Genomic DNA, 23021 nt, shown 5'->3' with positions numbered 1-23021 from the left:
GCTATCACCTAGCCCTGCAGATGTAGTTTATGGCCCCAGCTGTAAAGAATCACCCCTCTTCAAAGGAGTTATAGTAGATCAAGGCCCACACCCGATGAGATCCGTCACACCACACGTGTTCCTACTATCTGAAAACCATCCTGTATTGTGATTGGGGAGGGGACCGAGCCTGAAGCGGAAGATTCCAGGAATGACTCTTTGTACATCAAAGTTTTTACAATTATGTGTCACATTAAAAATATATAGCACTCCAACAAAGTAGTAGGAATATAAAACTTTAATAACATATAAATATATACAACAAAACAAAAACAGTAAAAACATTTAAACAACGAAGAGACCGTGGCAATTTCTTTTGAAATATCCAATAGATTTATTGAAATTGACAGCACCAATAATGAAATATTCTTGTCAGTAGCGGTCTGTTGTGCGAATAGTTCCAAGGCAGCAGAACGCGCTGAAATCTAGATGGCACGAAGGTGATGTCTAGTAAGTTGCCGCCCAGCAAATAACGGCGTGGGGCGCCGCGGGGGTGAGTGAGTCCAGTAGGCACCACAGCTATTCTTACCGGCATTGCAGAATTACTGCTGGGGAGAATGCCTGTGCTGTAGCAGGGTCACAGCAGAAACAAAAAGGATTCTGTTGAAGATGTTGTTGGTTTTAAATTTGAAAACAGTTCTGGTGTCAACTGCTATGCTAATGTAGTGGTTAATGTTTTGTTTTCTCTAGAAAATGTAAAAGAGGGGGATGCAGTCCAAAGTTCCGTTAAAAGGGCAAAGGAAAGGATCGGTGGTTTGAACTATCAGTCAAAAAGGGGAGGGGGTGCAACAATTTTTCCTACCGGGTCACACTGTGCTTTCACCGGAACTGAGGTCTGCAGGATTCTAGTAATTCAAAGTGAGGCTGGCGCCAGCATGGGAGCGCCGACGTCCCGCGGATACAGTTTCGTCACTCCACGGGCGATCATGGCAGTCATTCCCCATCGGGGGTCGGAGACTCCCGCGGCTCCTCTAGAATCTTCAAGGTCGTGGAGGACTACGGTGGTGGAGTCAACCAGTGACCGGGCCATTTCTTTATGCTGGGCCCGCTCTTGCCAGGTCGACCGCCATTTTGAGAGTTCGGTAGCTACTGGCGATCGCGGGGTCAAATGAGTGGACGGGCTCCACCCTGCCGGGCGAGACGTTGCAGCATGGCCACAGTGGAAGAACCCTTTTCCGGGCGCCTGGAGCGCTGAGGGTGCAGCTGGGAAGCCTCCACCTGGGGAGGCGGGAGAGGCCTGTTCGCACCGTCTCTCCCTCCCAGTGCACCCCACGGCGTCTCGCTTGAGATTTGTTATGGCCGGACCAGGCGATGAGGACGAGGAGGGGGGGGTCGGAGGCATGTGCAAGACATCCCCCCCCAGTGTTGTCGCAGCCATTATTCATGAAAGAAGAAGTGTCCCGTCCGTCTTCGGGCCGGGCTTCCGGTAGATGTTGGCCGGACGCCCCTGGCTCTGGCCCCATGAACGGGTTTCTTGGTTTATCGGCTGCAGCCGGATCCCGTCGGCCTCGGCCCCCCGACCGTTGGTGGCCGGACCGGAAGAGCATGTGGCGGGATTACCTGCAACTCTCAAGGGCCACCGCGGCTGGACTGGGAGAGAGAGGGGAGGGTCGAGGAGACATTCCCCCCCCCTGCAACTGTTCAGCGTTGTAAAGGCAATCCCCTGGCCGGGTCCCGCTGGCCTCGGCCTCTCCTCCGGCTACACCCTACGTTAGGATCTCCTGGCCGAGGCGTGGCAGCAGGACCCGACTTATATGGGCTGCTCCCGGCTGGGCGTAGCCGCAACCCTGCCCCACCTTGGAAGTTTCCAGAGTGGGGGCGGATGTTCTACTGACTTGCATTTTCCCTAGTCTATCGATTTTTTTGGCGTGGCAGGCGGTGGGACAGCGAGGGGTGATTTGGTTTCTCTTACTGTTTTTCTGGTCTCTCACCACTGGCATATTTTAACGTTTTCTTGTTTCTAGGACATTAATAGGTTTTATCATTACGTTATGTTATCGTTTCTTTGTTCGTTGTTTAATAAAAGTTCATGTTCATCAGTGGCCTACTGATTTGCGTTTTCCTATTCTTTTCTTTCCAGGTTGTTTCATGCTAAAGTTTCTGTTAACAGGATACAGTGATCACTTCGTTATTATTGCATATGTCCTTTTCACTAGGGGTGCTCTCTGGTCGGGCCAGATGACGTATCTCTAGTAAATGGTCCGGGTGAAACAGGTGCATCAATCAGTGGGGAGTAGATAGGCATGACAGATTACAACGGGGGAGAAAGGTCCGCATTACGTACCCTTTCACTACTTGCAAAGATTTTCCTACGTTTATTTGCAAACAGGGAATACCTCCAAAAAGAACTAATTCCCAAACAGTCAATGTTCGGACAATCAATCAATCAATGAGGAATGAAATAGGTACGACGTGTTAAAGGCTTGCGTTACCTACTCTTCACTATCTGCAAAGGGAGAGAGAATATTCCTATTCTTCCTCGTTTGCAGGCAGAGAAGATCCTTAAGAGAACCAACTTCGAACAATTCAATGCTCGATTCAAACAATCAACAAGGGGTACTGTGAACACAAATGAACGCCGCTTATGTACATACGCATTGCTATTTTCAACAGGTTGTTCCTAATGTTTCTATTTTAGCGAGGTCAAAAAGAGATCCCATTAGTGGCCTACTGATTTTGCTCGATTCCTTTTGTTTTTTTACACGATTTTTCGCTATCTGCAAAGACTAAACAGAGTATTGCGACTCTGTGCTTGTTTGTAAATAGAGAATGAACCAAAGAGAACAATCAATCAAATGGAGAGAGAAGCAGGCACGACGGATTACAAAGGGGGCAAAGGGCTGCGTTAACTACCCTTCACTATCTGCAAAGAGAGAGTACTCCTAATAGAAATGAGGGGTGGGGGGCAGCATTCAAAGCAGATCAGTGTGCATAAACACGAAAATGTTTTTACTTACCACGTACTTGACATTCGACAGCTTATGATATTTGCTATTAAAAAACCATTGAAATTCACTGAAAAAAACATAGGTTATAGACCATATATAGTTAGGAATTAGCATTTACAAAACCTTGAAAATTCACTGAAAAAACCATAGGTTATAGACCATATATAGTTAGGAATTAGCATTTAAAAAACCTTATTTTACTCACACAAAACCATTGAAATTCCATATATAGTTAGTTGCACTAACTATATATCGCGCACCCGCAATCCACTGCTGATGATGTCACATATTACATCATTCATGACATGGTCAGTGACATCACTGATGACATCACTGATGACATCTCAAATGACATCACTGATGACATCACTGATGACATCTCAAATGACATCACTGATGACATCACTGATGACATCTCAAATGACATCACTGATGACATCACTGATGACAACATCCAGTGACTGTATTTTTCTGTAAAGTTAAAATATGTCTTACATATTTAAGAATGAGTGGATGTATAAGTGTCTGGATGAAGGATTTAGTAGGTGCATGACTGACTGTATGAGTGATTGATTAAATGTGTCTCACTGAGTGCATGGGTTAGTGACTAAACTGTGTTAATTTGTGCATCATTATGTCTGTTGTTCTGAAAACTGCTGCATGTGTTCTTCAGTAGCTATATGAGTAACTATATGGGTTATTGATTGGTTGCCCAAGTATTTGTATGGGAGACTGATTGTGTGTGTGGGTGGCTGGGAGGTGTATGACTCTGTGCATAGATGTGTGAGCAGTTGATTCACTAGATGTATGGGTTCAAAAGTGCATGTGGAAACAGCTGTATGGGCGGTTGACTGTGTGCATCAGTGTATTGGTGAGTGAATAGATATCTCAGTGCTACATGTCAAAGTAAGTACATATGTAAAACACAGTACTTGTGAGACTTGACATATATAAGTAACTGTGCATAAGAGCCAGTGAATGTGTGAGTGGCTGTATGCATCATTGTGAACTTGTATCCAGGATTGTATAAGAGGGTAAATATGTTTTAGTATATGTTTGAATAAGTAAGGTGTGTATAACTGTATAGTTGAAAAAATGGAGGTGTGATTGATTGTTTGCATGACTGACTAGGTGTGTGTGTAACTTCATGGATGAGTAACAATCTGTGAGTCTGTGTTTACACTGAGTGTATCTAAGGTTATATTAGAGTCTGAAGAGGTTCATCGTATTATCACATGAATGATGTCATCAGTGATGTGATCAGTAATGTCAAATGAGATGTCATCAGTGATGTCATCAGTGATGTCATTTGAGATGTCATCAGTGATGTCATCAGTGATGTCATTTGAGATGTCATCAGTGATGTCATCAGTGATGTCATTTGAGATGTCATCAGTGATGTCATCAGTGATGTCACTGACCATGTCATGAATGATGTAATATGTGACAACATCAGCAGTGGATTGCGGGTGCGCGATATATAGTTAGTGCAACTAACTATATATGGAATTTCAATGGTTTTGTGTGAGTAAAATAAGGTTTTTTAAATGCTAATTCCTAACTATATATGGTCTATAACCTATGGTTTTTTCAGTGAATCTATATATATATATATATATATATATATCTATATATATCTATATATATATATATATATATATATATATATATATATATATATATATATATATATATATATATCACCTACTGGCGGTCGCTAGTAGGTATATATAGTTAGGACCTAGTTACCATAGGAAATCCGCAACATTCCATTGGGAATTACTTTGGCGTCGATTGAGGAAATTGCGTGCAATTTTCCAAAATTTTGGCCAGCGCAGTTCTGCTCCTTCCCTGAAAGTTTTGGGGGGATTCGTCAAGCGGGGGCGAGAAAAAAGGGGGGTCCCAAAACGTGTTTTCCCCATGTTAATTTGCATAGGACGATTAGACACAGCTACAGCCTGAACAGCTGAACGGAATTACACCAAACTTGGCAAAATGGTAGGGACTGGTATGCAGAAGTGCCTTTTCTATATTTGATGAAAGTCCCTCCAGTAGTTCCTGAGAAAATCAAATGAGAAAAAATATATATATCTATAGCAGCTTACTGTAAGCTTACCTTTCCGAGCACGAGCTGCATGCTGATTGGCTGTCAACTGTCTGTCAACACTCCAAACCAGAAACTGTTGGCAGCCATCTTGGGACCAATATACATGATAGCACCTCATTAAAAAGCATTGCAGTTAATAGAAGGTTTTAAGACTTTAGTTACATTATAAATCATGTGTTGATAGTACCATACTAATTTTAAGAATTGTGGTGTGTTCTAAGGTGATTTTACCATGTGAAAAAGCCTTCTGCTGGGATATCATCACTCATGTTTGAAAGAAAACTATTATCTCATGCTTTTCCCACAGTGGTTTGGAAGGGGATCTATAAGCTAAGCTGAAAGCATATTTTCTGTAAATTCACATTATCTTTCTCAGTCATGTGAGAATGAAGTCTGACATTCTCAGTAAAACATGTACATACAACAAGGACAGAGACTGTCAGTTGATTCCTTTGTGTTCTACTGCAGCATCCCAGAGTGTTCTAAAGAACAACTAGAGCTCTAACAGTCTTACTTATGACAAAAGTATGGCACACCAGAAGCCATCTTGATTGGAATGAAGTGGTAAGTCTGAAAACATTTAATTTAAAAAGGAAAAAAATGAGGGGGTTCATTTTGCCATAGAAAGTATGATTAGTGCTGCAGAAACAAAAATTAGGGCACATTTTGAGTGACTTCTCAAATCCTCTTCTATTTCATTAAAAACCAAATGTAGCCCAAATATCACCCAGATGTAGCCCAAGTACAGCCCAATGACAGAATGTCCCAGAGTGTTCTAAAGAACAACTAGAGCGCTAACAGTCTTACTTATGACAAAAGTATGGCACACCAGAAGCCATCTTGATTGGAATGAAGTGGTAAGTCTGAAAACATCTAATTTAAAAAGGAACAAAATGAGGGGGTTCATTTTGCCATAGAAAGTCTGATTAGTGCTTCAGAAAGAAAAATTAGAACACGTTTTGAGTGACTTCTCAAATCCTCTTCTATTTCATTAAAAAAATTCTGACATGCAGACTGAAACTGCACTTTGAATACTAGCAGCAGCCTTCCCTGGTGAGCAGTAGCTTTACTACAGTGATCTAATGAGCAACTAGAGTGCTAACATTCAGAATTTATGGCAAATGTGTGACACATCTGAATGCCTTCTTGATGGAACCAAAGTAAACAAGCATTGAAAATGCAATAGATCTCGCCCTCGTTTAAGTTAAAGCCATTCTGTTTGTAATGAGGTGGCTTTTTAGCTTTGCTTTTATTAGTGTTTTTCAAGCTTTCATGTAAATAACATGCATATGTATGCATATATGTATATGTACGCATGCATTTATATTTGTATTTATATAGATATGCAGATTATATATGTTTATATATGTATGTGTATGTAGAGAGAGGTAGAGAGATAGAGGTAGAGAGGTAGAGGGAGAGAGGTAGAGACCAGTAGAGAGAGGTAGAGAGTAGAGAGTGAGTAATAGAGAGTAGAGAGTGAGTAGTAGAGAGTCGTAGAGAGCAGTAGAGAGAGTAGCATAGAGTGAGTAGCAGAAAGTAGTAGAGTGAGTAGTAGAGAGTAGTAGAGAGTGAGTAGTAGAGAGTGAGTAGTAACGAGTAGTAGAGAGTAAGTAGTAGAGTGAGTAGTAGAGAGCAGTAGAGAGTGAGTAGTAGAGAGTAGTAAAGAGTGTGTAGTAGAGGGTAGTAGAGAGTGAGTAGTAGAGAGTAGTAGAGAGTGAGTAGCAGAAAGAGAGAATAGTAGAGAGTAGTAGAGAGTGAGTAGTAGAGTGAGTAATAGAGAGTAGTAGAGAGAGAGTAGTAGAGAGTGAGTAGTAGAGAGTAGTAGAGAGTGAGTAGTAGAGTGAGTAGTAGAGAGTGAGTAGTAGAGAGTAGTAGAGAGAGAGTAGTAGAGAGTGAGTAGTAGAGAGAGAGTAGTAGAGAGTGAGTAGTAGAGAGTAGAGAGTAGTAGAGAGTGAGTAGTAAAGAGTAGAAGATAGTGAGTAGTAGGGAGTGAGTAGTAGAGAGAGAGTAGTAGAGAGTAGTAGAGTAGTAGAGAATGAGTAGTAGAGAGTGAGTATTAGAGAGTAGTGGAGTAGTAGAGAGTGAGTAGTAGAGAGTAGTGGAGAATATTCCAAAGTTTGGCACAGCACCACTTGCACAACAAGTCCAATCAAATCATATCACTTAGAGTCCTTATTGAAGCACTGAATTTTGGTGTATATTCAAATGCCTTTATTTTCCTTAAGTTTATGTACCACAGCCAGCCGACGCGTTTCGTTCTGTACAACAGAATTTCTTCAGGGCGTTCTTATTTCCTTCAAGTTATGTCTGTAAACTGTTATCATATAACTAGATATTTCTTCCAAATGTTAGACGTGACGTAAGTGCATTCTTATTCAAAGTGACTAGGTATCAATTATACCAACACAATTCAGGCAGACTTGAGTAATTTATAGAATCCTCGAAGTCAGTCTTTCAAAAATTCCAAAGTATAGGACATGATAATCCAAATCCAAATGTTTCTCAAGAAAAGTCATTTTCAATCGTTCGGAATATCGCGATGAGCAGGCCTAGGGGGTCAGGGTGCTTCTACCCTGTTCCCTTTGCGTGTTTTGCACCTTTGTTTCACTGTTTCTTGTGCCTTCGTTCTACCGAGGCACAAGATGGCTGCCAACACGTCCTGGTTTGGAGTGTTGACAGACAGTGGCAGCCAATCAGCATGCCTTCCCTAGAAAGCTGCATGCTCATTGGCTGTCAACACTTCTAACCAGGAAGTGTTGGCATCCATCTTGTGCTAGTGTTGACAGACAGTGGCAGCCAATCAGCATGCCTTCCCGAGAAAGCTGCATGCTCATTGGTTGTCAACACTTCTAACCAGGAAGTGTTGGCATCCATCTTGTGCTCGATAGACAAAGGCAAAAGAAAGCAAAAAAACAAACGTGAAGAACACAAAAAGGGGGCAGGGTAGATACACCCTGACAACCTAGGCCTGCCCAGGTGGTCCCACAAGGACAAAAACGACCAATTTTTTTTTTTTTTAAACCTGCTCTGTTTTTTTTAAAAATTACCCCACGGGGGGACCAAATTGCAGGGGCATAGAGATAAAGAAGTGTGGGGGGTCCACAATCCCCCCCACACTTCCCCGGGGACTGCCGCCCCTGGGGCAAAGCAACGCAGCCCCTTGGCGCATACTGGAGGCTCCTGGTGGGCTAGTTGGCCCTCAGGGACCCCCAGTATGCAAGGGGAATTAGTTCCTACTCTGCAAACACGCCAGGGGTTGCGCTGCAGAGAGTTGTAAAAAAGAGTGTGGCCTCATTACACCTCTCTGCAATGTAGCCCCCTGGCACATACTGCAGGTTCCAGGTGGGCTAGTTGGCCCCCAGGGACCCCCAGTTGGAAGGGGAATTAGTTCCCCCTCTGCAAACACGCCCGGGGGCTGCGTTGCAGAGAGGTGTAAAAAAGGGTGTGGCCTCATTACACCTCTCTGCAATGCAGCCCGCTGGCTTATACTGGAGGCTCCTGGTGGGCTAGTCGCCCCCCAGGGACCCCAGTATGCAAGGGGAATTAGTTCCTTCTCTGCAAACGCGCCAGGGGTTGCGCTGCAGAGTGTTGTAAAAAGGGGGCGTGCCCTCTGAATACCTGCCTGCAAAAATGTAGTAAATCAGTATAAAAAAAACAAATTAATACATTTAAAAATTGTCATTTAAAAAACCATTGAAATGCAATGAAAAATGATGTCATTTGAGATGTCATCAGTGATGTCACTGACCATGTCATGAATGATGTAATATGTGACATCATTAGCAGTGGATTGCGGGTGCGCGAAATATAGTTAGTACAACTAACTATATAGGAGCAATTTCAATGGTTTTGTATGAGTGAAATGCCCAGCTAACTATAACAGCCCTAAAACTTATAGTTATTTGAGTGAATTTCAAAGGTTTTTTAAAAGCTAATTCCTAACTATATAAGGCCTGAAACCTATGTTTTTTTCAGTGAATTTGCAAGGTTTTTAAATGCTAATTCCCAACTATATAATGCCTGAAACATATGTTTTCATCAGTGAATATATATATATATTCACTGAAAAAACCATAGGTTATAGACCATATATAGTTAGGAATTAGCATTTAAAAAACCTTATTTTACTCACACAAAACCATTGAAATTCCATATATAGTTAGTTGCACTAACTATATATCGCGCACCCGCAATCCACTGCTGATGATGTCACATATTACATCATTCATGACATGGTCAGTGACATCACTGATGACATCACTGATGACATCTCAAATGACATCACTGATGACATCACTGATAACAACATCCAGTGATTTTTTGTTTCTGTAAAGTTTAAATATGTCTTACATATTGAAGAATGAGTGGATGTATAAGTGTCTGGACGAAGGATTTAGTAGGTGCATGACTGACTGTATGAGTGAGTGATTAAATGTGTCTCACTGAGTGCACGGGTTAGTGACTAAACTGTCTTAATTTGTGCATCATTATGTTTGTTGTTCTGTAAACTGCTGCATGTGTTGATCAGTAGCTATATGAGTAAGTATATGGGTTATTGATTGGTTGCTCAAGTATTTGTATGGGAGACTGAGTGTGTGTGTGGGTGGCTGGGAGGTGTATGACTCTGTGCATAGATGTGTGAGCAGTTGATTCACTAGATGTATGGGTTCAAAAGTGCATGTGGAAACAGGTGTATGGGTGGTTGACTGTGTGCATGAGTGCATTGGTGAGTGAATGGATATCTCAGTGCTACATGTCAAAGTAAGTACATATGTAAAACACAGTACATGTGAGAGTTGGCATATATAAATAACTGTGCATGAGAGCCACTGAATGTGTGAGTAGCTGTATGGATCATTGTGAACTTGTATCAGGGATTGTATAAGAGAGTAAATATGTGTTAGTATATGCTTGAATAAGTAAGGTGTGTATAACTGTATAGTTGAGGAAATGGAGGTGAGATTGTTTCTTTGCATGACTGACTAGGTGTGTGAGTAACTCCATGGATGAGTGACAGTGTGTGAGTTTCTGTATACACTGAGTGTATCTAAGGTTATATTAGAGTCTGAAGAGGTTTATCGTATTAGCACACAAATGATGTCAAATGAGATGTCATCAGTGATGTCATCAGTGATGTCATTTGAGATGTCATCAGTGATGTCATCAGTGATGTCACTGACCATGTCATGAATGATGTAATATGTGACATCATCAGCAGTGGATTGCGGGTGCGCGATATATAGTTAGTGCAACTAACTATATATGGAATTTCAGTGGTTTTGTGTGAGTAAAATAAGGTTTTTTAAATGCTAATTCCTAACTATATATGGTCTATAACCTATGGTTTTTTCAGTGAATTTTCAAGGTTTTGTAAATGCTAATTCCTAACTATATATGGTCTATAACCTATGGTTTTTTCAGTGAATTTCAATGGTTTTTTAATAGCAAATATCATAAGCTGTCGAATGTCAAGTACGTGGTAAGTAAAAACATTTTCGTGTTTATGCACACTGATCTGCTTTGAATGCTGCCCCCCACCCCTCATTTCTATTAGGAGTACTCTCTCTTTGCAGATAGTGAAGGGTAGTTAACGCAGCCCTTTGCCCCCTTTGTAATCCGTCGTGCCTGCTTCTCTCTCCATTTGATTGATTGTTCTCTTTGGTTCATTCTCTATTTACAAACAAGCACAGAGTCGCAATACTCTGTTTAGTCTTTGCAGATAGCGAAAAACCGTGTAAAAAAACAAAAGGAATCGAGCAAAATCAGTAGGCCACTAATGGGATCTCTTTTTGACCTCGCTAAAATAGAAACATTAGGAACAACCTGTTGAAAATAGCAATGCGTATGTACATAAGCGGCGTTCATTTGTGTTCACAGTACCCCTTGTTGATTGTTTGAATCGAGCATTGAATTGTTCGAAGTTGCTTCTCTTAAGGATCTTCTCTGCCTGCAAACGAAGAAGAATAGGAATATTCTCTCTCCCTTTGCAGATAGTGAAGGGTAGGTAACGCAAGCCTTTAACACGTCGTACCTATTTCATTCCTCATTGATTGATTGATTGTCCGAACATTGACTGTTTGGGAATTAGTTCTTTTTGGAGGTATTCCCTGTTTGCAAATAAACGTAGGAAAATCTTTGCAAGTAGTGAAAGGGTACGTAATGCGGACCTTTCTCCCCCGTTGGAATCTGTCATGCCTATCTACTCCCCACTGATTGATGCACCTGTTTCACCCGGACCATTTACTAGACATACGTCATCTGGCCCGACCAGAGAGCACCCCTAGTGAAAAGGACATATGCAATAATAACGAAGTGATCACTGTATCCTGTTAACAGAAACTTTAGCATGAAACAACCTGGAAAGAAAAGAATAGGAAAACGAAAATCAGTAGGCCACTGATGAACATGAACTTTTATTAAACAACGAACAAAGAAACGATAACATAACGTAATGATAAAACCTATTAATGTCCTAGAAACAAGAAAACGTTAAAATATGCCATTGGTGAGAGACCAGAAAAACAGTAAGAGAAACCAAATCACCCCTCGCTGTCCCACCGCCTGCCACGCCAAAAAAATCGATAGACTAGGGAAAATGCAAGTCAGTAGAACATCCGCCCCCACTCTGGAAACTTCCAAGGTGGGGCAGGGTTCCGGCTACGCCCAGCCGGGAGCAGCCCATATAAGGCAGGTCCTGCTGCCACGCCTCGGCCAGGAGATCCTAACGTAGGGTGTAGCCGGAGGAGAGGCCGAGACCAGCGGGACCCGGCCAGGGGATTGCCTTTACAATGCTGAACAGTTGCAGGGGGGGGGAATGTCTCCTCGACCCTCCCCTCTCTCTCCCAGTCCGGCCGCGGTGGCCCTTGAGAGTTGCAGGTAGTCCCGCCACATGCTCTTCCGGTCCGGCCAACAACGGTCGGGGGGCCGAGGCCGACGGGATCCGGCTGCAGCCGATAAACCAAGAAACCCGTTCATGGGGCCAGAGCCAGGGGCGTCCGGCCGACATCTACCGGAAGCCCGGCCCGAAGACAGACGGGACACTTCTTCTTTCTTGTATAATTGCTGCAACAACCCTGGGGGGGGATGTCTTGCACATGCCTCCGACCCCCCCCCCTCGTCCTCATCGCCTGGTCCGGCCATAACAAATATCAAGCGAGACGCCGTGGGGTGCACTGGGAGGGAGAGACGGTGCGAACAGGCCTCTCCCGCCTCCCCAGTGGAGGCTTCCCAGCTGCACCCTCAGCGCTCCAGGCGCCCGGAAAAGAGTTCTTCCACTGTGGCCATGCTGCAACGTCTCGCCCGGCAGGGTGGAGCCCGTCCGCTCATTTGACCCCGCGATCGCCAGTAGCTACCGAACTCTCAAAATGGCGGTCGACCTGGCAAGAGCGGGCCCAGCATAAAGAAATGGCCCGGTCACTGGTTGACTCCACCACCGTAGTCCTCCACGACCTTGAAGATTCTAGAGGAGCCGCGGGAGTCTCCGACCCCCGATGGGGAATGACTGCCATGATCACCCGTGGAGTGACGAAACTGTATCCGCGGGACGTCGGCGCCAGCCTCACTTTGAATTACTAGAATCCTGCAGACCTCACTTCCGGTGAAAGCACAGTGTGACCCGGTAGGAAAAATTGTTGCACCCCCTCCCCTTTTTGACTGATAGTTCAAACCACCGATCCTTTCCTTTGCCCTTTTAACGGAACTTTGGACTGCCTCCCCCTCTTTTACATTTTCTAGAGAAAACAAAACATTAACCACTACATTAGCATAGCAGTTGACACCAGAACTGTTTTCAAATTGAAAACCAACAACATCTTCAACAGAATCCTTTTTGTTTCTGCTGTGACCCTGCTACAGCACAGGCATTGTCCCCAGCAGTAATTCTGCAATGCCGGTAAGAATAGCTGTGGTGCCTACTGGACTCACTCACCCCCGCGGCGCCCCACGCCGTTATGTGCTGGGCGGCAACTTGCTAGACATCACTTTCGTGCCATCTAGATTTCAGCGCGTTCTGCTGCCTTGGAACTATTCGCACAACAGACCGCTACTGACAATAATATTTCATTATTGGTGCTGTCAATTTCAATAAATCTATTGGATAATTCAAAAGAAATTGCCACGGTCTCTTCGTTGTTTAAATGTTTTTACTGTTTTTGTTTTGTTGTATATATTTATATGTTATTAAAGTTTTATATTCCTACTACTTTGTTGGAGTGCTATATATTTTAATGTGACACATAATTGTAAAATCTTTGATGTACAAAGAGTCATTCCTGGAATCTTCCGCTTCAGGCTCGGTCCCCTCCCCAATCACAATACAGGATAGTTTTCAGATAGTAGGAACACGTGTGGTGTGACGGATCTCATCGGGTGTGGGCCTTGATCTACTATAACTCCTTTGAAGAGGGGTGATTCTTTACAGCTGGGGCCATAAACTACATCTGCAGGGCTAGCTGATACCCTAGGACCAGCCTGGACAATCCCGACACAGAGGAAGAGGAGTGTCAGAGGGTGCGGTAGTGAATAGGGCAAAAGGGAGGTGTCGGGCGGGCACAGAGTGTGATTCTCAGGGAAGAGCAGCGCAGATGGGGGGAGGTTTATTGCCCATGCATAAGACAGAGAGCGGGGGTGACCAGTGCCTGGGGAAGATGCTTGCGAGGGTGAGGAGCCATGCTACGAATCGACAGCGTGCAGAGAGTGGGTCTGGTCAAGACATCTAAAATGGCTGCCGTGCACGACAAAAGTGTGGCATTTCAAAAAAGGCAAGATGGCGCAGACAATGTTTTTCAACACTTCCTCATTTCCTTCGAATCGAACGTTAACAGACGTTGGGGCATATTACCAAAGTTAAGCGATATTTATCGCTAACGATGCTTACCAACGAATTTTTTACCGCTAAGCATCGTCAGAAATTATCGAAGATAAACCTTGCTATTATCAAGGTTTATCACAAATGCGATAATAAACGGCCGCAATGCATGAATATCGCTAAAAACTCAGCGATATTCATACATTACCGAGCTAATGCTCCTAGCCATGTTATCCACCTCCCATTGGATAACATGGCTAAGAACTGCTCAGGGCAGGTGTTACTTTTTGGAGATATTCGCGCTTAGCGCGAATATCTCCAAAAGTTGGTAATAGGAGATAGATATCTTGCATGTTGTAATGCAAGTTATTGTGGTATATGGAACTCATACCATAATCTCTCAGGAAAGCAGAAACTGATCCTTTTGGGACCGCCTAAAAAGGCCTAGGGGGTGAGGAGTACTCTACTTTGCCCCCTTTTCACGTTCCGAACTATTTTATTTTACTCTCTTCTGTAATTACACAAAATAGCAGCGATAAGATGCATCGGAGACACACAGTGAGAGAAAGGAGGCCGGAGATGAAGAAGAGATGTCAAATACACATTGGAGATAATATAGTGGCAGAAGGGAAGTAAATATGAGTAAACTTACCATGTAACATAAAAATGTTGCACTCTATACTATAAGTCTCATTTTATACTACAATCACTTCGCTACAACCTCATAAATTAAAAATAAAAATGAATAATGTCTCAAACAATTTTTGATTTCTAAATATAAATTTATTCTTCAGAATTTTCTAAATTTGAAAGAACTAGTAACATGTCCTCATCAGCAATGTCCTCATGAAAAGTCTGCAATAATGATTCTTGTAACTCTATGGTCTCCAAACACTCGATAAATTCGCCATCAAGAGATTGATCAAAAAAATCATTCAAGTCATCTCCTCCTTCTGACAATATTTCATTATTGGTGCTGTCAATTTCAATCAATGTAGTGGAATCATTCAAGTCATCTCCTCGTGACAATATTTCATTATTGGTGCTCTCAATTTCAATCAATGTAGTGGAATCATTCAAGTCATCTCCTCCTTGTGACAATATTTCATTATTGGTGCTGTCCATTTCAATCAATCTAATGGAATCATACAAGTCATCTCCTCCTTGTGACAATATTTCATTATTGCTGCTCTCAATTTCAATCAACGTAGTGGAATCATTCAAGTCATCTCCTTGTGACAATATTTCATTCTTGGTGCTGTCCATTTCAATCAATCTAATGGAATCATACAAGTCATGTCCTCCTTGTGACAATGTTTCATTATTGGTGCTCTCAATTTCAATCAATGTAGTGGACAATTCAAAAGAAATTGCCACGGTCTCTTCATTGTGAGCCATTTTATTTTGAAATTGCTTGCTGTAAATTGCAGAAAAAAATAATCACTTTCATTTATCGTTTTTAGTAATACATAATATAAAACTAACTTTATCAAGTATTTAGTATAACAGAAGGACTGCAAATAAATAACAGAAAACATTTTTCAAATTATCTTCAAGTGTACAACATAGTTCCCCTTACAAATTAACAACTCACCTTTTTAAAAGTAGGAAAAGTGTTAGTACTGTGTAAATCAAACACCAGAAATTCACCACCAAAAATTCCTCACAAATGTACCTCAGACAGTAGTATCACAAAATGGCTGTGGTTTCCTCTCATTTGACATATATACATAACCAATTAACTTTCATCACACACAAATACAAAACCAAAGTAACATTTTAATTGGTTCTAAATTTCAACACTTTCAAATGTGTTTTCCCCATGCAATTTTCCATAGGACATTTACATACGTCTACAGCCTGAATGGCTGAACGGAATTACACCAAACTTGGCAAAATGGTACATCAAACCTAAGAGGTCAGGAAGGATCTACTATGCCCCCTTATGGTCATTTCCCCCTTCGCTTTGGCCTCCTCTTGTCTCTCAATCCTACCGAGAGACAAGATGGCGGCCGCTACGGACTGTTTGGAATGTTGACAGACGCCGGAGAACCAATCAGCTTCGCAAAGCTCCGTAACGCGAAAAGTACGCGAAGCGGAGCGCTGTTACAGATATATATCTTTTTTTGAACGTTAATTTCTCAAAATCCACTGGAGCACATATATTGAGACCTAGCAAAGGCACATCGGGCTACCAGTCCCTAATATTTTACCAAGTTTCGTGCAAATCCATTCAGCCGTTCGATTATTATTATTATTTTTTTTTTTTGCCCCGCGGGGCCCTTTTAAAACCTCCACATCAAACCTAGGGGGTCAGCGAGGATCTACTATTCCCCCTTATGGTCATTTGCCCCTTCGCTTTCGCCTCCTCTTGTCTCTCGATCCTACCGAGAGACAAGATGGCGGCCGCTACGGACTGTTTGGAATGTTGACAGACGCCGGAGAACCAATCAGCTTCGCTTCACAAAGCTCCGTTGCGCGAAAAGTACGCGTCCTGGGCCGCTGCCCAGTCCGCTGTTACAGATATATATCTTTTTTTAAACGTTAATTTCTCAAAATCCACTGGAGCACATATATTGAGACCTACAAAAGGCACATCGGGCTACCAGTCCCTACAATTTTGCCAAGTTTCGTGCAAATCCATTCAGCCGTTCGCGCTAAAAGTGAGGCCAACCGCCCTATGGAAATTAACATGGGAAAAACGCGTTTTGGGACCCCCCTTTTTTCTCAGCCCCCCCTTGACGAACCCCCCCAAAATTTTTAGGGGCTGCTCAGAAATAAAATGTGCCATTTTCCTGAAAATTTCAGCCAATTCCGTCCACAAACGCCAAAGTTATTAGACATAGAATTTTCAAAAATCCCATAGGGAAAAAATCCTAACTATATATACCTACTGGCGACCGCCAGTAGGTAATATGCACAGGAAAACTAAACAGCCACTTCCATTACAAAGAAGTAAAAAGTTTGCATGTCTGCAGCCTTTCTTATTGTTCACCTTATTCATCTTCTGGTCAATCAACACATCATCCACACATACACACACCTACTTTCTCCCTTTCTTGGCTGGGGTTATCAATCATTCTTCTATGATTCAAATTCAAAGTGCAGGCCCTTTATCAATGCTTTTTATTATAACAACTACCAGGGCCGAAGGCACTATGAAATTTGCACACTTGCTCCCTTTCTTTGCTGCACTTATCAATTATTCTTCAATTTCATATTTGGATTCAAGCCCAAGGCCCTTTATTGAGCCTTTTTGTTGTAACTACTATTGCAGTGATTCTGCTCCTACACACAACTGTGCATAAAGACTTATGACTTCAGTGAATTACGGTGTTCCAAACCCCACCTTAGTACCCAAACCCCCTAACAGACTAGCAATCAGTGACTCATTGGTTCTTTGTCCTATAGCAAAAACACCAATTATTAGTCAACCCACAACATGCGACTTAGGTTACCTCAGGTAAGGTAGATATCAAGAGCACTCTTTTGTTACAGTCTTACACCAGTCGAAAACAAGCACTAAATAAAGACACCTGCAACTTTGAAATGTTTATTTCTAACGGATGTATGACGTTACAACGCATACTTTTACCACGCATACCTTTACAACGCGGTTTTGACCACGCATACCTTTACAACGCATAGCGCTTAGAGGTGCTGGATAGTGGTAAGTATAATTTTCTATTCCAACTCCAGTCCCCGTGGACACTAGGGATGGTGTTGGATAGAAAATTAAACTTATTCACTATCCTAGAGCGCCCCCCAGCGCAATGCGCTGTAATGGTTTGCGTTGTAATACCAGCGTTGTAATGGTATTGCGTGGTAAAAAATGTGTGGTAAAGGTTGTATACCTTTCTAACACCGTAATCTCATGCCCAGTACCTTAGATAATACAAGCAAACATATTAACAGAAACAGAGTTGTCAGTATTGTTACTATTCCATAAAATACAAAGGGATAAAGCATCCTATAATGCAAAAGGGCAACAGATTTAAAATATACCTAGATTTCACCCTCCCTACTTAGCAGGTTAGTTTATAACTACAGAAGATCTCATCCGACTACATAGTCAGACAAATACCTCTGTTACTCAGCAGTAGTGGATCACATTCAGTTCTACACAAACTGTCAAGATACGAATGTTCTCCAACTGTGTGTAATCATGCCTGCACAGTGCATTACTAAACGCGCCAGTATCAGAGACGCCACAGCTGCATATGTCTTATGGCTCGAACGTGCGAGGATCATTCCGAATAACACACACAGTATCCAAGATAACCTTGATGTTTCATGCTCTCACTATACACACTAAAGTAGGGAGGCAGTCTACAAATGTAGTATATCAAATTATTCTCATATGAAGCAAAATACTCACCCTTCTCTAAACAATATTGCAACTGCATGTTGTGTGCAAAGCAGAGCAGGAAAACAAAAATGGTGTTTAAGCTTCTAATAAACTCATGCTAATTTAACACGGTGTAAGTGCAAGGATCAGCCCATGACACCTTTCCTTGACCAAAGCACATAATATAAACGTGGGCAAATCACGAACACAGAGTCCAAGCCTAAAAAGCAGAGTCAAGTTCATTTTTGCAAAAAAAATTATTCGGTCTTTGATAAAAAGCAGTAACTAAATAATAAAGAACAGGTAGAAAAATCAAACAGTCTTATTCCACCAGCGTATAAGCACAGGATGTAGCAACAGCCTCCAAGAGGAAGTCATTGTTCTCATCTGAAAACATTTCAGCCATCCAATTCAATAGTGGGAATGAACATACATGTACCTCAATGACCGGAGCCTCTATCTCCATCGGAAGAAAACTTGGGTCATCTTCAATGTAACTGGGTGCCAAGAAGTCATGCGCCGCTGCAAAAACATTCCAACGTCCCATTATTCCATGTATCTCTGCTACGGCCATAATCCCGCTGCCAGAACATAGCAAGTCATGAACCACTAAGAGGCTCATCAGCTGGTCATAATCTGCATTGGGAGACACCGTACTGCAGAGACACAAATCCAGGGCCCAGTCGAAATCGCAGCTCAGGCAATGAAAGACAGGTTGAACGCATGTGAAAAAGGAGAATCGATAATCCAGAAGCTGCGCTCAATGTAGCCAGAGACAGCGCTCTGTAATAACTAAGCATTCGGTTGCAGACCAGCAACAACCGGGACATATTGTCGTCTGCTGCAAGATGTGCATCCATATTTAAGTAATCAAATTAATACAAGCACACCGGCAACTAATGTGAGCATTAAGGACAATCCACCAAAGATGCTGGAAAAAAATGAATGAAAAAACACCGACAAGACACCAAATATAGGCCCCGATGTAGGTAAAATAGATTTACCGATTTTAAATTACCGAATCATACCGATTCGGTAATTAAAAATCGGTAAATCTAAGGGGTTGAGATGTAGGAACATCCAGATGTTCCTGCTACCGAATCGGTAAAAATCGGTATTTACCGATTCTGTAAATACCGACCGGTAATGTCCCATTCATTCCTATGGGCTTTGAAGCCCATAGGAATGAATGGGGCATTACCGGTCAGTATTTACAGAATCGGTAAATACCGATTTTGACAAGGGTGCAGGGGGTGTCACTTTGACACCCTCTAGCACCCCCAAAAAAGATTCGGGGGCCATGTGGCAGGCATACCTGCCCTAAGGGCAGGTCTGCCTGTCATATGGCACAGGTGTGCATGCACACATGTGCATGCACACCGGAATCGGTTTTTTACCATGAAGTTGGATTTCATGGTAAAATACCGATTCTGTAAGGCTTGTGGGACTCAGAAGAGTCCCACCTACATCTCATTGTTACCGAATCGGTAAAAAATACCGATTCGGTATTTTACAGATTCGGTAAATTTACCGATCGGTAAATTTTCCGAATCTGTAAAATACCTGGACCTACATACCATTTTGTGTATCTCGGTCGGTAACGGCCGAAAATACAGATTTTCGGCCGTTACCGACCGACCTACATCCGGCCCATAGTTTCTACAGAAGTCACAAGGCCACTGCTTATAACTTTAAAAAAGTAAGCTAACCCCCTACTCGAGGATGCTTTAAAGATAGTCTAAATAAACTCCCTAAAATTCCGGGGCACATCTGTGTTTAATAAAGCATGCACTTCGTTGCGTGTGTTTGCTACATGAAGGACAAATGTTTCTCTAGCAGATGTAAGAGCGACCTCTTTTTGAGACAATAGCGCTCTTATACGGCTCATTTGGTTGACTCTGCTTTCAAGGTCGGAAACAACGGCCAGAGGGAAACATCCAGCTTCCCATGCAGAGGAGTCAACACAACTTTTTTTATAGCAAACCACACACTCAGTTACCGTAATCATGTAAGCGATGCCTGCTAACATCGCACAACAATCTGCATTATTTCAAAGTAAATAACTTCCGTTTGCCAGTAAACTGAACATTGTTATGATAGCAGGTGTCAGAGTGCCTTTCAAAACTCAGGCCAAATTAGCCGCATCTTGATTACAAGAGCCATACAATTGTAGGTGTCCACAAAGTAAGGAGTGATCTGGTACTATTGAGCAATCCTCGCCATTCTGACAAACTTCTTTTCCCTCCCTCAAGCACCTATATATAAATGGTAAAAACCAACATTCATGGAGATAAGCGCTCCCTAAAGATCCATATCTGCTTATAGCATAGTATTTCATACAAACCTCAAACTTAAACAGTCTTAAAAAGTAACATTATGATACTGTGGATAAGCCACACAGCTGAATCGGATCTCCAATGAGTGACGACTTGTAACAATTCTCATAGCGCGCCTTGTGCTCTGATTTGACTGTGAGAGAGTGATCACACCATAGTTTGTCTGCAAATCATTCTCAGCATACGCTACGAATGCGCTTTCACTTTACGCGTCGCATCAAAGCTTACGTATGACGTCACGTACTGCGCCCCCTACGCGAAAGCACAAATATTTTTAATTGTTTAAAAACATATATTTATGTATTTAATGAACATACTAATAGAATACCTTATGTAGGATACTTATGAAAATAGTTTTTTTAAACTTTGAACAATCGTATATTACTTTTAAAAGCAATTACACAAATCGCGCTGGAACGTCATACGAACCCACATTGTAAGCGTACGCAAAGCCATGAGACTTTAAAAGAAGAGATTTCATTGGTTCATAACACTTCTTATTACAACTGTTGAACGTTCCGTCCCATTTTAATCATTCTACTTTCACTTTCTAAGAAGATACATCTCTTCTGAGAATATTGTCAAATAGAAGGAAAATTACCATAATAACACCAATGGGCTCATCTTCCACCCATTCTTCAGAAGAATATTTCATTCCTAAAGAACCTCCAAAGAAGAGGAAAGAAGCTCTGATTTGCAAGTTTTTACTTTCCCTGAAGGGCAAAAAAAGGTTAATGCTCTGTTAGTAACCTATAAAATTTGCCATACAACTCTTTCAAGGGGTGATCGATCTAAAATATACTCCTTTGGAACAGCAAATATGGAGCGACAAGTGAAGAACTTTCACCCCAACAACTTTGCTCGAGCTGCAACATGGAGGTTGCAGGACAACCCACCTGCTGCAGCACCAACCACATCAACTGCTGCACCAGCATTTTCAGCAAGCAGTCCACACCCACAAATTGATCTTGATTTTGCTAAACTTAAAATTCTATGAATTTATTGCAATTAACTTTTGTGTTATGTGGAACAGTCTTTTGACCTGATAAAACGCAGGAAGCAGGAGTATCGCTGTCCTCGACATTATTTTTTTTTTTTTCATTTTTTTGTTCCTGTTGGACATTTTTGGAGTTCCAGCTCCCTTTTTTTGCCTAAAAAAAATGTGTTCACAACACACACAAAAAATTAGAAAACTAAAAACACAAAAAAACCAGAATTATAACAATCTCCTCCTAATAACCACATGGACACAGAGATAAGAATATGAGGATTTAATGTCCCATTGCTAGACTCGCGGCAACTCCTGTGCCCGCCTACGTTCCCAGAATGCAGTGGCCGCACGCGCTGGTAAACAAGAGCGCTTCGCCACACAAATGTTTAAGGAGCTACAAAGGGACCCCATCCCCCGGGACTCAAAAAATAACATTTGGGATCGTGTGGGGAACCCCAATACCCCCACAGTCCCAGCCAGCTCCCCACGTTGTTCGAAAGCCGGCATTGCTTTGTCAGAGAGACCAGTTTATATGCTTCTCTCTCTAACAAAAAGCAATCTGCTTTCCTACTTAAAAAAGACAGCATATTAACTTGCTCTCTCTTTCAAATAGGAAAGCGGTTTGCTCTACTAAAGTGGAAGCCAAGACCCTCCCGCCCTACCATAGCAATCAGGAGTGTCCCGGTGGTAGGCACCCTTGGACACTGCAGAAGCCGGCCCTGGGAGGTGTCGGACCCCAGGGCCATCAAGAGCTCCAGGAGGGGGCCGCGTGACCCCCTCCCAATATTAAAAAGCCCTGAAAGATGGTGGTCCCCGCAACTGGGTGGTCCGTGCCATCAGGGACCCCCCAATTTTAAATATTACTTCCCCAGGAAGGTGGCGGTCCCCGGAGCATGTGGGAGGCCATGAACCCCCCGCATACTTCAAAAATAAAACCCCGGGGGTGGCGTTCCCCGGGGCTCGGGGGACCTTTAAAACCCCATTATAGAAAAAATTGCCCCCGGGATTTGGCCACCCCGGGAGCTAATTAAGAATAAAACGGACTTCTAGTTTTTTTTTCCTTTTCCACCGCGTACGAGTACGATACGCGTATCCTGCGGTTTTTAAAATGTAAAAATAAATACATTTTGGGGCCTAAAGATCCATGTGCGACCCCCTCAGCAGGCCTAGAGGGTAAAAATGTTTTTACGCTGCCCCCTTTCCTTATTTATCAACTTTGTTTTACTGTTTTCTTGTGACTCGGTGCTACAGAGGCACAAGATTGCTGCCAACACTTCCTGGTTTCGAGTGTTGACAGACAGTTGACAGCCAATCAGCATACAGCTTGCGCTCGTAATTGAACGGATCTCCGTCCGGGTGTAGAACTCTGTCCCTAGATATCGCTATGATTTTACTTGTAATTTTCTCAGAAACTACTGAACGGATTTACACCATTTAACAAAA

This window comes from Lissotriton helveticus, chromosome 4_1 (genome assembly GCF_964261635.1).
Source record: "Lissotriton helveticus chromosome 4_1, aLisHel1.1, whole genome shotgun sequence".
In the NCBI taxonomy this organism is placed as follows: Eukaryota; Metazoa; Chordata; class Amphibia; order Caudata; family Salamandridae; genus Lissotriton; species Lissotriton helveticus.
This window is presented reverse-complemented; position numbering follows the sequence as displayed.